This window comes from Hippoglossus hippoglossus, chromosome 17 (genome assembly GCF_009819705.1).
Source record: "Hippoglossus hippoglossus isolate fHipHip1 chromosome 17, fHipHip1.pri, whole genome shotgun sequence".
NCBI classification, from domain to species: Eukaryota; Metazoa; Chordata; class Actinopteri; order Pleuronectiformes; family Pleuronectidae; genus Hippoglossus; species Hippoglossus hippoglossus.
In genome coordinates, this window is record NC_047167.1 from 22703497 (window position 1) to 22715642 (window position 12146).

A 12146-nucleotide genomic window follows, 5' to 3' on the forward strand; every position below is an offset into this window, starting at 1 on the left:
CCACACACACACACAGCAATCCTCCTCCGACTGATATTTCCTGTATGCACCGGTTTACACATGGAGTCCCAGTGATGATTCTCTCTCTCACTTAACCAAGATGTGTCCGTTGTCTTGAGGCAAAATTGTAAACAAATAAAAAAAACTAATCAATATGAATGAGAACTGTGTAAATGATGGAATGGGTCCCAGGAACCCGACAGCTAACACAAAAGTACCTCGTATCCTGACGGCATACTACAAAAACTACTGAACCACACACACACACACACACAGAGACACACACACTCTATAGTGCAGTGCCCCAAATCTGTCCAGTGGTTAAACCTCTGGACCCTTGAGCACGCATGGAAAAACACAGTCAGGACGTCAGAGGGAAGCTTGTACAGACAGAGAGAGAGAGCGAGAGAGCGAGAGAGAGAGAGAGAGAGAGACAGAGACAGAGACAGAGAGCGAGAGAGAGAGAGAGAGAGAGCGAGAGAGAGAGAGAGAGAGAGAGAGACAGAGACAGAGAGAGAGAGAGACAGAGACAGAGACAGAGACAGAGAGCGAGAGAGACAGAGAGAGAGACAGAGAGAGAGAGAGACAGAGAGAGAGAGAGAGAGAGAGAGAGAGAGAGAGAGAGAGAGAGAGAGAGAGAGAGAGACAGAGAGAGAGAGAGAGGCTTTGTTTTTCGTCAGTGACACTCGCCCTCTCTCGTCTCCTTACTTTCAACAGTGGACAAATGTGGACACAAACTCCTGAGCGCGATTTCTACGTCCTCTCGTCAAGCTGCTGAAATTAGCACAAGTTCATTTGCAGGTAAATGTTGACTGAAAACCCGAAGCCACGCTAACGCTAAGCAAGATGCAAAGTTGTCCTCTATGAAGAAACACATTTAACTCTCTGAAGCCCAAGTACAACCGTGGCAAGTAACTCAAAATGCCATTTGTGCAGCATGAGACACACAAAGTGCCATAAATCACTCACAATAAACCAAATCGAAACTTGTATTTGTTATTTTGGAAAGATTGTCGAAGAATATAACATTTAAGCATAGAATAAAGGGATTTTGAGGACAAATAACAATTTTAATCTTAAATGTTGTTATATTTCCTGGCAGAAGCCTAATGTTGCACATGATTAATTCAACCTGAAAAATATTTCCTTTTTTACAGATTCTGTCTATGACAAATTGTGTATTTTTAGCGATTTTTTTCAAGAAAGGTTTGTCCCTTGAGTTTCAGGTGGTTATTACCCGGAAAAGTTGGATATCTACACGTCTAATGTCCGATATGATATAATGACTCAACTGCTGCAAGATCCTGATCCACAGCTTGAGAAAACTAACGTGACGTGAAATGAAAGCAAAAACACTTTGACACACTGCAGGAGTTTGTCATCGTTTTGGTGGCAGAGAGGTCAAACTCCACCTTCAGCTCACTGAATGACTTATCTGCAGTGGTGGCCAGTATTGGTGTGAAAATTAACATACAGTCACAGCTGGGCGACGGCACAAAAACAATACTATGCACAAATCCTCAAAAGAGGTAAGACATGTGACACAACATGTGTGTGTCTCTCTTTGTGGGAATAGAAACTCTGTTGTTTTGTTTTTTTTAGATGGAAAAATGAAACTTTAACTTCTGGAGACGTTAACATCTTGTCCAGGCAAAAACAAAAGAACAACGCGTGACACACTGGAACTGGAAAATTTCTAAACGGTGAACTTGTTAGTGTGTTATGAAGCTCATCTACTGACTGAACTGTGAAATTCTTGCTGGTTTGCTCAGGATTTCCCAGGAAGTGTGGACAGTGTGTACAGTAGATTCTCTCTGGACGAGAGTTTACAACAGTTGTTGTTGAGGCAGAGCAAAGTGAGTTAACAGTTGTCTGGTTAGACCTCAGGTGACAGAGCAGCTACTGGCCTGCTGACTGTGCATTCTGTGTGAGTGTGTGTGTGTGTGTGTGTGTGTGTGTGTGTGTGTGTGAGTCCGTCATTCACAACCACTCCCCCAAACACAAGCGCACGCACGCACACACACACACACACACAGTGTCAAAACCACAATAATACATGGCAGCTCAAAGTCCACCTCTGACTAAGACAGTCACACACACAATGTGAGCATCAAACCCATCACAGTTTGTTCATAAACAGACAGAATTAGAACACTGCCATTATGACCACATATACTCAATAATATGTTTGTTCATTCCAACAGTATACTGAGCTACAAAGCAGAAAAATTAGTGATTTACAAATAAAACAAAAGTAATTATCACAATCCTGATTAATTCTAACACCTAAGTGGGCATTTCGCGCCGAAGAAACGAGATTAAAACAGAACTGCATTTTGTTTTAGTTGAGAGATATGATTTAATTCAGCAGCTGCTCTGGGACATTCAAAACATTTAAAAACATGAATGTGGACAAAGTGTCTCCACCTGACGGATCGAGCCTTTTACATCTGTTACTCAGCAGAGACGAGAAGAGACCGGAGACCGACAGGCACTTACCTCTGCTTTGGTTAAACCAGTCCATAACAAGTCCAGAGCCGGCCAGTCCTCCCATGCCGGCCGGGCGGACACACTGGTCTTCACTCCATGTACACAGTCAACACAACTGATTCACAACACACACACACGCCATAGATACACACTCGTTCTGTATTTCCCCTCTTTCCTCTGCCGGATGGCTCAGTGTGTGTGTGTGTGTGTGTGTGTGTGTGTGTGTGTGTGTGTCATCTGTGCCTAATGACAGCTGACAAACTACATGCCACAAATCCTCTCTCTCTCTCTCTCCCTCCCTCTCTCTCTCTCTCCCTGTCCCCTCCCCCATCATGTACACTCACACACACACTCCTCCATGTCTCCACACACACACACACACACACACACACACACACACACACACACACACACACACACACACACACACACACACACACACACACACACACACACACACACACACACACACACACACACACACACACACACACACCTCCCTCTTGTTAGCCGATGGGCAGAGAAAAAACCTCCATGTCTCACAGCTACAGCCACAATGATTTACATGACCTGTTGATCTTGTATTTTCAACTGACATTACACGTTGTGGCAGAGCTGATTATTATTCAGTGACATCTTTACACAGATAGCGATGATTGTACTGTATTTGTTTGAAAGTAAAAAACTGAATTGAGCAGTCCTCCATGTTAGCATAGGGGACATGGGCCGAACAAAAAAAGTCAGAGTACACGTCAAATAACATTTTTCTCAAAGATGATTATTTTAGGTCTTTCTAATCCCACTGATGTTTGATGTAAAGTGTTTTAGTTTTAACCTGCCAAAGCCGGTGATGGTGAACTTCTGCACTTTCATTCTCATGATATGAAAATGGGACGAAATCTCACGATTGACAGCTGACACTGAGTCACGATTGGTCAAGCGCATGTATCGGTCGGGACCTCACTACTGAGGCTCCACCCCCCCCCCCCCCCCCATTCTCTGGCGCTCAGACTCTGGCTCTGACTCATGCAAGAGGGCGGAGTTCGTATTCCTGGATATTTTGGATTCATTTCTGGACAGTTGGAGTAAGTAGAGGCGTCGTCCATCTTTATATCTATGAGTGAAGACAAGCACGCTGCCACGTTAGCAGGAGCAGTTTGAGTCCTCATTTACTTCGTCTTTTTTCTCAATGCTACACTTATAAGAATACAAAAAAAATATGTATGTACTTTCATAAGAAACGACAGTTTCAGAGCTTTCCCCTTGTCCGCAAACTTTCAAAATAAGAGCAAATGGATGCCCGTCAGAAACAGTAAAGCCAACAAGGGACAGAGAAAGACAAAGACTGTTACTGTGCATTCAGTTTTTACATAATAAGCCTCGTCGCTGCTTTGATAATAAGCCTCACTCGAAGTGAGATGGCAGTGAACACAACGGAGAGCGAGCGAGCGAGAGAGAGAGAGCTAGCGAGAGAGAGAGCGAGCGAGCGAGAGAGAGAGAGAGAGAGAGGTCATTTTAAAAATGACAAAAGCTCTAAGTGCTGGTGGAAGCAGATGTGTTTTACAGGCCACACAGACACACACTCACGTACACAGACACACACCTTTCTCTGCTTTCACTTCCCATGTTGTAATGTCAGGACGTCCCTGTTGCAGTGAACTAGGTTTGATGCTTCAGTGTATAAAGTATTCCTCAACCTTTGTTTTGAACCTGGAACCTTCTGCTTCGACAGTTCTCATAACCTGACTCATCATTTTCTAATTCTGATTGATTTTTTCCTTTAGAGCGACTGCATCACTCTGGTTTTACAGACTGACGATGTGTGAATTCAATTTTATATCATCATAAACATATTTTTAATAATCCTCATTGCTGATTTAGAAGTTACCAAATTAACTCTGTAAAATAAGTGACCCGATGCAGAACACCGGCATTTAGTCATTCACTATATTTTAGGTGTAAAGGAAAGAAGGTAAACGAAGACCAGAACAACAAGAAAATGATTTTGCATAATTGAATGAGCTCACTTACCTCATATGCAAAGCATCCTGGGTAAATATCCACAAAGTGTTACATTTTGACATCAATCTGCACCGTCTGCAAAACACACAAAAGAAGAACAATGATTGAAATGTGAGGTGAAGAAATCAAGCTTCTAAACATATTAACATGTTTCCGTTTTGAGTTTTGATTAAAAACATGCGAGTGAAATAATCATTACTGCTTATTCACGTGTAATCTGCACGGGCGGAGTGTTTCTACTTTAACGCTGCTGTAAATAAACGCCAGTCTGAAAAAAAAAAAAGAAGATTCACACAACCAGAGTTTGTGATGTCACAAACCTAAGAAACCAATCATGTCAACTTGTGGGTGGGGCTCAGCTGTGGATATCGCTGTGCGGGCAAAGACATGGAAGAAAGGGCGGGGCCATATTAGCATATTCATGGCTCCCGGTCACAAAATGAGGAAGAAACGTGTCGAGTTACATTTAAACAATTTTAAGACCATGAGGGGAACAAACATTTTGAATATGTAATCTGTATTTCTGTTTTCGTCGGCATCTGTTTGTTTGTTAGTTAGCAGGATTACGCAAAAACTGCATGGCGGATTTCAACGAAATTTGGAGATGATCCAAATAAAAATCTGGATCTAGTGGATTTAATTTTGTTTTCATAAGGCAGCATTAGGGTCTTATTAAAAAAGGAGGTGTGCACTCTTTATTTCTTACTACATTTCCCCGTAAGCTAATGCTTGTTTAAGCCTAGTGTCAAATTAGAATTCCACTATTTTTGGATCAATAAAAGGTTCATCTAATCTTATTTCACCAGCCTAAACTTCCCATGATGCAATTCAATATCGGATTTTCAATCTGACATCATCATCTAACATGAGCGCGTCTTTCAAATTCTGCATTCCAAGTTTGCAATGCTTGACTCTCTGTTACAAATGTTTACTACGAAAGCAAACGCTGGGATAACCTGGTGATGTAACCCCGCTTGTTGTCTTTGTACTTCCCAGGACTGCTCAACTATATTTCCTGTCCACGCTGAATAGATTTATGTATTCACAGGTCATATTGAATAATATTCAGTTTCCACAGCTGAGGCACAATGGCGTGAGAGACGCGTCCCCTCGCTGCGCCACAGGAATCCCTCTGTCATCACGGACAGCTCGGGGGACACACCCAGGATCGGATGTATGGGAGTGTGTGTGTGTGTTTGATGAATGCGCCGTTGAGTTTTTACAGTGTAAAACAATTTGTGTGACTTTCACCTCAAACCTAACACACTGGTTGTGCTGAACGTCTCACTCTTGCCCACAATAACAAGAGAACCTGCTGCTTTTCCCAGACACTGACCCTGCCTGAGGGGAAGATTCAGAGTGTTTTGAAGCCTCCTTCACACCGTGAGGTTTGACCCGGGCCGGTATGGTGCCGGTCCGGGTTCATCGAGTTCTCACCCCACGGTTCACAAACATCAGATTTTTACGAAACAAACTTTATTTGAACAGCTGAGCTGACAGGGAAACCTACTTTAAGAAGCATTTAAAAAGATGTTTAACTTTTATTTTCTCCTCGGAAAAGTCAGAACAGCAGATAACATGTCGTGCTGCTGTGCCCTTGAGCAAAAACACTAAAAGGCTCTACCTGCTCGCTGAGCGCCGTCCCACTTTAACTTATGTAACCTAGAGAAAACTCGTCTTTTCAGGAAATATCACATGTTTTCCAGTGAACCACATTCTCCCCCCCTTTTCTTTCTTTTCTTATTTCAGTAAGACACGTTTCAATGACCTCGACTCTATCTCTACTTCTGGCTTTTAATTTGCTAAAACTGAAGCTTGTTGCATTCATTGAGAATTTGACAGTGTCAGTTCATGTCAGCGCAGCAGCTGATTATTTCTACATTGGTGCAATTTTCCATTAAATTTAGTATGAAAGTTTTAAAGGGAAACCTGCTGGGACACTTCGGGGAACTAGATCCAGACCTGTCATCTAAAGGTTGTGTTCATATAACGACTGAATCGGTCTCCCCAATTACTTTGTGATGGTAACATGGATTATGTTCAGTTTATGTTAAATGAATAAAGCAGAGGATTTCTAACTTTGTTATGAGGCAATTTGTGATTCGTGAATATGAGCTATAGGAATAACATTTGATTGATCAAAAACAAACACATTGTCTTTTAATAAATATTTAAAATATTTACCAAATACTTAACAAGCTAACATAATCCGGTGGCAACTGCATCGACGCATTCTATGTACATAACGTAATTTCTAGGAGACCGGGATGCCAAAGAAACACCTACGCATATCAGGGTAAAAACAGGAAGTGTGTGTTCTTGTACAGATATCTTTGTGAGGACCATTTTGAGCCTGCAACCTACAGACTGAGGACATTGTGGGAAAGTGAGGACATTTTGGCCTGTCCTCACTTTCAGACACACTCTGTTTTAGGGCTAGAATTAGGTTAGGGTTAGGTACAAAGTTTGGGTGGTTAGGGTTAGGTGCTAGGGAATGACTTATGCCAATGAGTGTCCTTTTGATAGCTGTACAAACATGTGTGTGTGGTAAGGATTACTGACAACACCAAAAGAAAAGTATTAAAAAGAAGAACTAAGTTTTTTGGACAGAAGCCCAAACATCTGCTTGCTCTTTCCTCTCGTGCGTGCGCGTGTGTGTGTGCGTGAGAAAGACACCCTCCCAGCCAGTTGGACACAGCCAACTCAAAACCATACAACCACTTGAACATGCACCTGCCACCGCTGAGAGCTGCAAATGTGTGCATGTGTCAGCATGTGTGCACGTCACAGTGTGTCACAGTGTGTCAGAGTGTGTGTGTGTGTGTGTGTGTGTGTGTGGGAGGGATGGACAGCTAATCTCTACCCAACTGCTTTGTGAATTGCACAAGCACACATGCAAGTACAAATGTCCCTGCACACAGTGTCAGGCTCTGAGGCTGTGATTGGGCTCAGTTTGCTCACTTGAAAGTTGTGTTGTTGTGTTTACTACTGGGAGACGACAATTCTCAACAAAGATCCTGTCAACGGGACGGCCCACGATGTCCTTCCTCTGAGTGGTCACGTCAGTGTCGAGGTTTGATTGACAGCAGACTGACCCATGAAGGGTGAACGAGAGGAAAACGTAACTTACATTTCTTTAAGAGACGTTTAAATGTTTTTATAATTCAGCCAATATATTGGAATCAGACATCTTTTACTCCCCAATATCACATATAATAATTTAACAATAACCACAAGAATCATGTTCATACTCAGGTCGTTGATTTCTTAGTCTCTAGGCTCGACTCTAAATCTTTCTATCGACAATTAGTCATACACGCTTTTATTATTACAACCGCTCTTTCTCCTCAAACTCCTCACAGCACGCGGCCTACAGCCACAGATGTGTGATGGCGAATAAAAACACAACAAGCCAAGCTGTGTCAGCCTCAAAGCCTGATTCTGATCTTATTTTCTGATGCAACAAATGTCATAGCCGATGGTGAAATCAAACAGTTCTCTACAGTTTCGGATGTGCAAAAGTGTAAATCAGGGGAAGTGTTAAACATGTAGTCTAACCACACTATTAAATTTAAACACAATCTTGAATTTTGGCCTCAATAACCACCTCAGTACTTCTTGGACTGGTTTAACCTCCTCGCTGTTTTCCTAGCAACAACGTCACCCACCTCCAAAAAAAAAAAAAAAAGAAATCGGTGAAGAACACCACAGTTATAGCTCAGGCCACGGCCTACGTTTGTTCTGCAAAAGCCTGTTATGCTATTAGCTTGTATTATCCGGCTGGAGGCCCATGGACTTTTCCTTCCTCTAACTCAGCTGTGCTGTCACAGAGCAGGAGAATTACAGCCACCTTCAGCTCCAGCTAACCAAATTAGCGCTTGTTATGCAACCTGCTACACTTGGCTCGCGGGTCTGGTGCTTCGACCCTGCACAGCTTTCATTAAGGTTTGCTCACAGGAAGGTCCTGCTGACTGTGCACGTGTTTGCTTGTTTATTTTTGCAGCACGTTAAGACTGATACGTATAAGAGATGGAAATCAAATACTAAAAAATTCCTTCCTGTTGGGACGTTGTCCGCAGAAAAAGCAGAGAGAGTCTGAAACTCAATCGAGTGAGATTTCTGAGATTTCCCATGAATCTCTGATCCTAAAACAGTTCCCAGCTGAGCATGAGCAGTGATTTCCTCCTGCTCAGCATTTTTATCTACCCGCCACAGGGCATGCTGGGACGTTAGTTGTAGTTTAGTTGCAGTTTATTGTACCGTGCAGATCATCTATGTGGAAACATCTGTGTCTGCACTCAATTTATTCAGCTTTTTCCTTTAATTTGTCACCTGTATACACCAGAGCATGCTATTGGAAATGGTACGAGCAGTCTAGAGATTGTGCGTGTACATAGAGTGTTATATATTATATACACATACATATATATATATTCAATACTTTCATTACAATCGACCTTCTAGAATGGGAATTATTACAGTAAGTGTGGGGTTTGGAATTGCAGCAGGTTTTCAGAGAGAGAGTGTGTGTGTGTGGCGCTGGTTAATTAGAGCACTTGGTCTCAGGAGGATCAGACCTCGAAGACGACTGTCTCTGCTGCGTGACAGAAAGCCAGGTGGCTGTGTGTGTCTGTGTGTGTGTGTGTCTGTGTGTGTGTGTGTGTGTGTGTGTGTGTGTGTGTCTGTGTCTGTGTGTGAGATAAGGTGGTAGTGAGAAGCCAGACAGACATAAACAAACACAGTTGAGTAGAGCAACGTTCTCACACACTCACACGTAATAAAAAAACATCCAAGTAGAAACTAAATGTCAAACGGTGTGCATCTAGAAAGAGTGCTGAGTGGACACTTCCTCTGAATACTTGAAACATGTTTCTGGAGAATCTGAGCCTACTAAGAAATCTCCAGCGCGTTTGTTTCGTTTCTCTCAAACGCTCGACAAGGACAATGCTGTCCAACTTCATTACTACAGTACATGGTCACATTCATATCACCTGGTAAGGGTGTACTTGTTTGACTGCATACCGAGAGTCAAGTGAAACCACATTAGTCCGAGCATCATGGCAACTGTCAAGAAAAGAAAATAGATGTTGAATGATGGCTCTTTCACTTTCACTAAGTACTTTGGAAGAACGGTGAGGTATGGGCCAAGGAAGAACTTGTTATAGAAACTAATCGAGCAGGTTTGATAATTCATTCAAACTGGATTTTTGTGAAAAGGTGACAGCCCTAAATCATCATCACCATCTTCATCAATGGCATCTGACATCCGATGCATTGTAAAAGATAGGCACTTGCAGCAACTGCATCAAAGAGGTGAGAGGGATTTTTGTCTTAAATAATGTAGTACAGCCCACGGAGGATGTTATAAGAGTGAATTTAGAAAAGGTTCCCCAGCCCTGGTTTAAAATGAGAATACCACTTTTTCTTTAGCATGGATTTGCTTGCAGAGGATAAGACCTGGTGGAAAACCTGCTGCAGAGAAGTGCACAGTCAAGCCTCTGCCCTTCCTCCTTCTCCTGCTGCTCCTGCTGCTGTCATTGGTCAGGACTTTATCTGAGCCCTCACGTGGTTTAGTGAATTCAAGCGACTAAGGATCCCACTCTGGGCAAGCTGCCAATCTCATGTTAAGATCTTGGTCTTAAGTACATTCCTGCACTCTTGCTGCAGCACTTTAAGGTACTTTTGGCACTGGAAATGCATTGAGGCGTACTGACATTTATTTAAGTCGACAAATTACTACCCCGCTACATTAAAGCCGAGTTGACCAAATCATAATAAAGCAGTAACAAAACCAAAATAGAAACAGATCCAGGTTGATCCTTGAACATAGAAAACAAGCATGAGCCATTTTTGTTTCACTTCTCTGGACCCTCTCAACTATTTAAGAAAACAAACGTTACAGGAATCAGCTCACTGAGATGGGGGATACACACAGAAACATGGCAACCTGCTGCACATGTTGCAATCCTTCTCAAAGTTCACTTCGGGGTGCAGCGGAGAGCAAATAAGCTCGAAAGGGCCAAAACAAAAAAAAAAGGTCCAGCCCTCGAAAGATAACATATCCAGAGGAGTCCGATGGCACCTGTCACGTAGGCAAACTTACAGGTTCGCTACGGTAACATACCAGCACATCAGCAAACAAAGACAAACCAGCACATCAGCAAACAAAGACAAACCAGCACATCAGCAAACAAAGACAAATTATTGTACCTGCGACTGGCAAATAGCTTCCTGACTGCCGGATAACGTGGTTTTAAACTGAGCTGTATTTATATTCCGATAAACACATACAGCAATATAGCACCTAGTGGTCAATGTGCAATGGGAGGAGGAATTCTGCTTGATACGCTAAAGTTCTGAATATGATTTTGGGGGAATGGACAGGGGCGTAGAAACAGGGTAGGTAATTTCCTGGGGCCCCCAGGTTAAGAGAAGGGGCCACCCCCAAGAACTGCTGATTACGTCAGTCTTGTATTTTTTACCCTTTAATGTTAAACCTGCTTTTATTTCCCATTGGGATTTCTGTAAATTGTATTAATTCTATCTAGTTTTTACACAATTCTGACTTTTGTCCAGGATCAGTTTCACTGTTTATTCTTTAATAACGCATCAATACGACTTTACTTAAAAAATGAAATATTACAGAGATAAATGCGCCTCCTTGCCCAGGACTGATAAACAACCTGCCAAGATAACAAGAGTGAACAGGAACCAGACTGGACACTGGACGACTTGCGCTTCAAAATAAAAGCAGGGAACATGCGCCCGAGACGCCTTAGCTTTACTTTTGGTGGCGCCATCATGTCCTCCATTTTGAAAGTCCACGCCCACCTTGCAGGCGCCGTTACGTCTTTTAAAAATCGGTTTGTCGCTTAGCGCTTGGTGAATTCTGGGATTAGTTGGGCCGGGAAGGTTCCACCCATTGGACACATTGTTTCTCGGGGATGCAAGGACACATTTGTGGACTGCATTTGAGGGACCCTTCGTAATCGGACAGCCAAGTATCACCACTGGGAGGCACTAGCTGTGTCTCAATTCAGGGCGGGGCATCCTTCGAATGACACCGCCTCCCCGGCCGACGTAGACCGCCTCCTTCGTGGGCCGGGTCCCGCCCATATTGCTGTTACCCAGCAACAGAGCTGAAGTTGGACACGCCAATGCCCCTTTTGTTTTTTTAACGTGTCTACCGTTAAGCATCACATGTCTCGACGATTGCGTCTTTTAAAAATCGGTTTGTCGCTTGGCGTTTACTTAGGTAGGTTGGACGGGGGGGAGGATCCACCTGTTGATGCCTTTCTTCAAATAAGGACATACTAGTCACGTTGTTGTGACGCGATCTGTCTTCACACGCAGTCTCCGAGTTGAGTCAGCTAAACAGCTCACTAAACTGCTGAAAGCGATGTTTTATTGTGAAAAACCCCAAAGAGGAAATGGCCGGCCAGGCTCGACTCACTTGAGGAAGTTAAGACTCGAAAATGTCAAACTTCAATTCAAACTACAAATCAACACAAACACGTGTAAAAAAAAAAAAAAAAAAAAAATCCCCCGAGGATTTAAATGTGTTACCTGGAAGTTTGTTTTCACGCCTGACGACAGGAAGCGGTGCCCCCGCAGCTTCACGCAGATAAAACCCG

The 12146-nt window shown here is 43.0% G+C and overlaps 1 protein-coding gene across 8 annotated transcripts in view; it reads right to left on the minus strand.

Annotated features, from left to right (window-relative positions):
• LOC117778520 (nuclear receptor coactivator 2-like) overlaps nt 1-12146 on the minus strand; it is a 38469-nt gene that overhangs the window by 25673 nt on the left and 650 nt on the right. For 3 of the 8 annotated variants that reach the window (XM_034614184.1, XM_034614181.1, XM_034614186.1), the window contains exon 2: nt 4522-4587. The gene's annotated coding sequence lies outside the window, so the exon portion shown is untranslated. Of the gene's footprint in view, nt 1-2499; nt 2770-4521; nt 4589-8099; nt 8289-12078; nt 12098-12146 lie in introns of those variants that run through there. The other 5 variants (XM_034614185.1, XM_034614187.1, XM_034614180.1 and 2 more) reach the window with 3 other exon arrangements.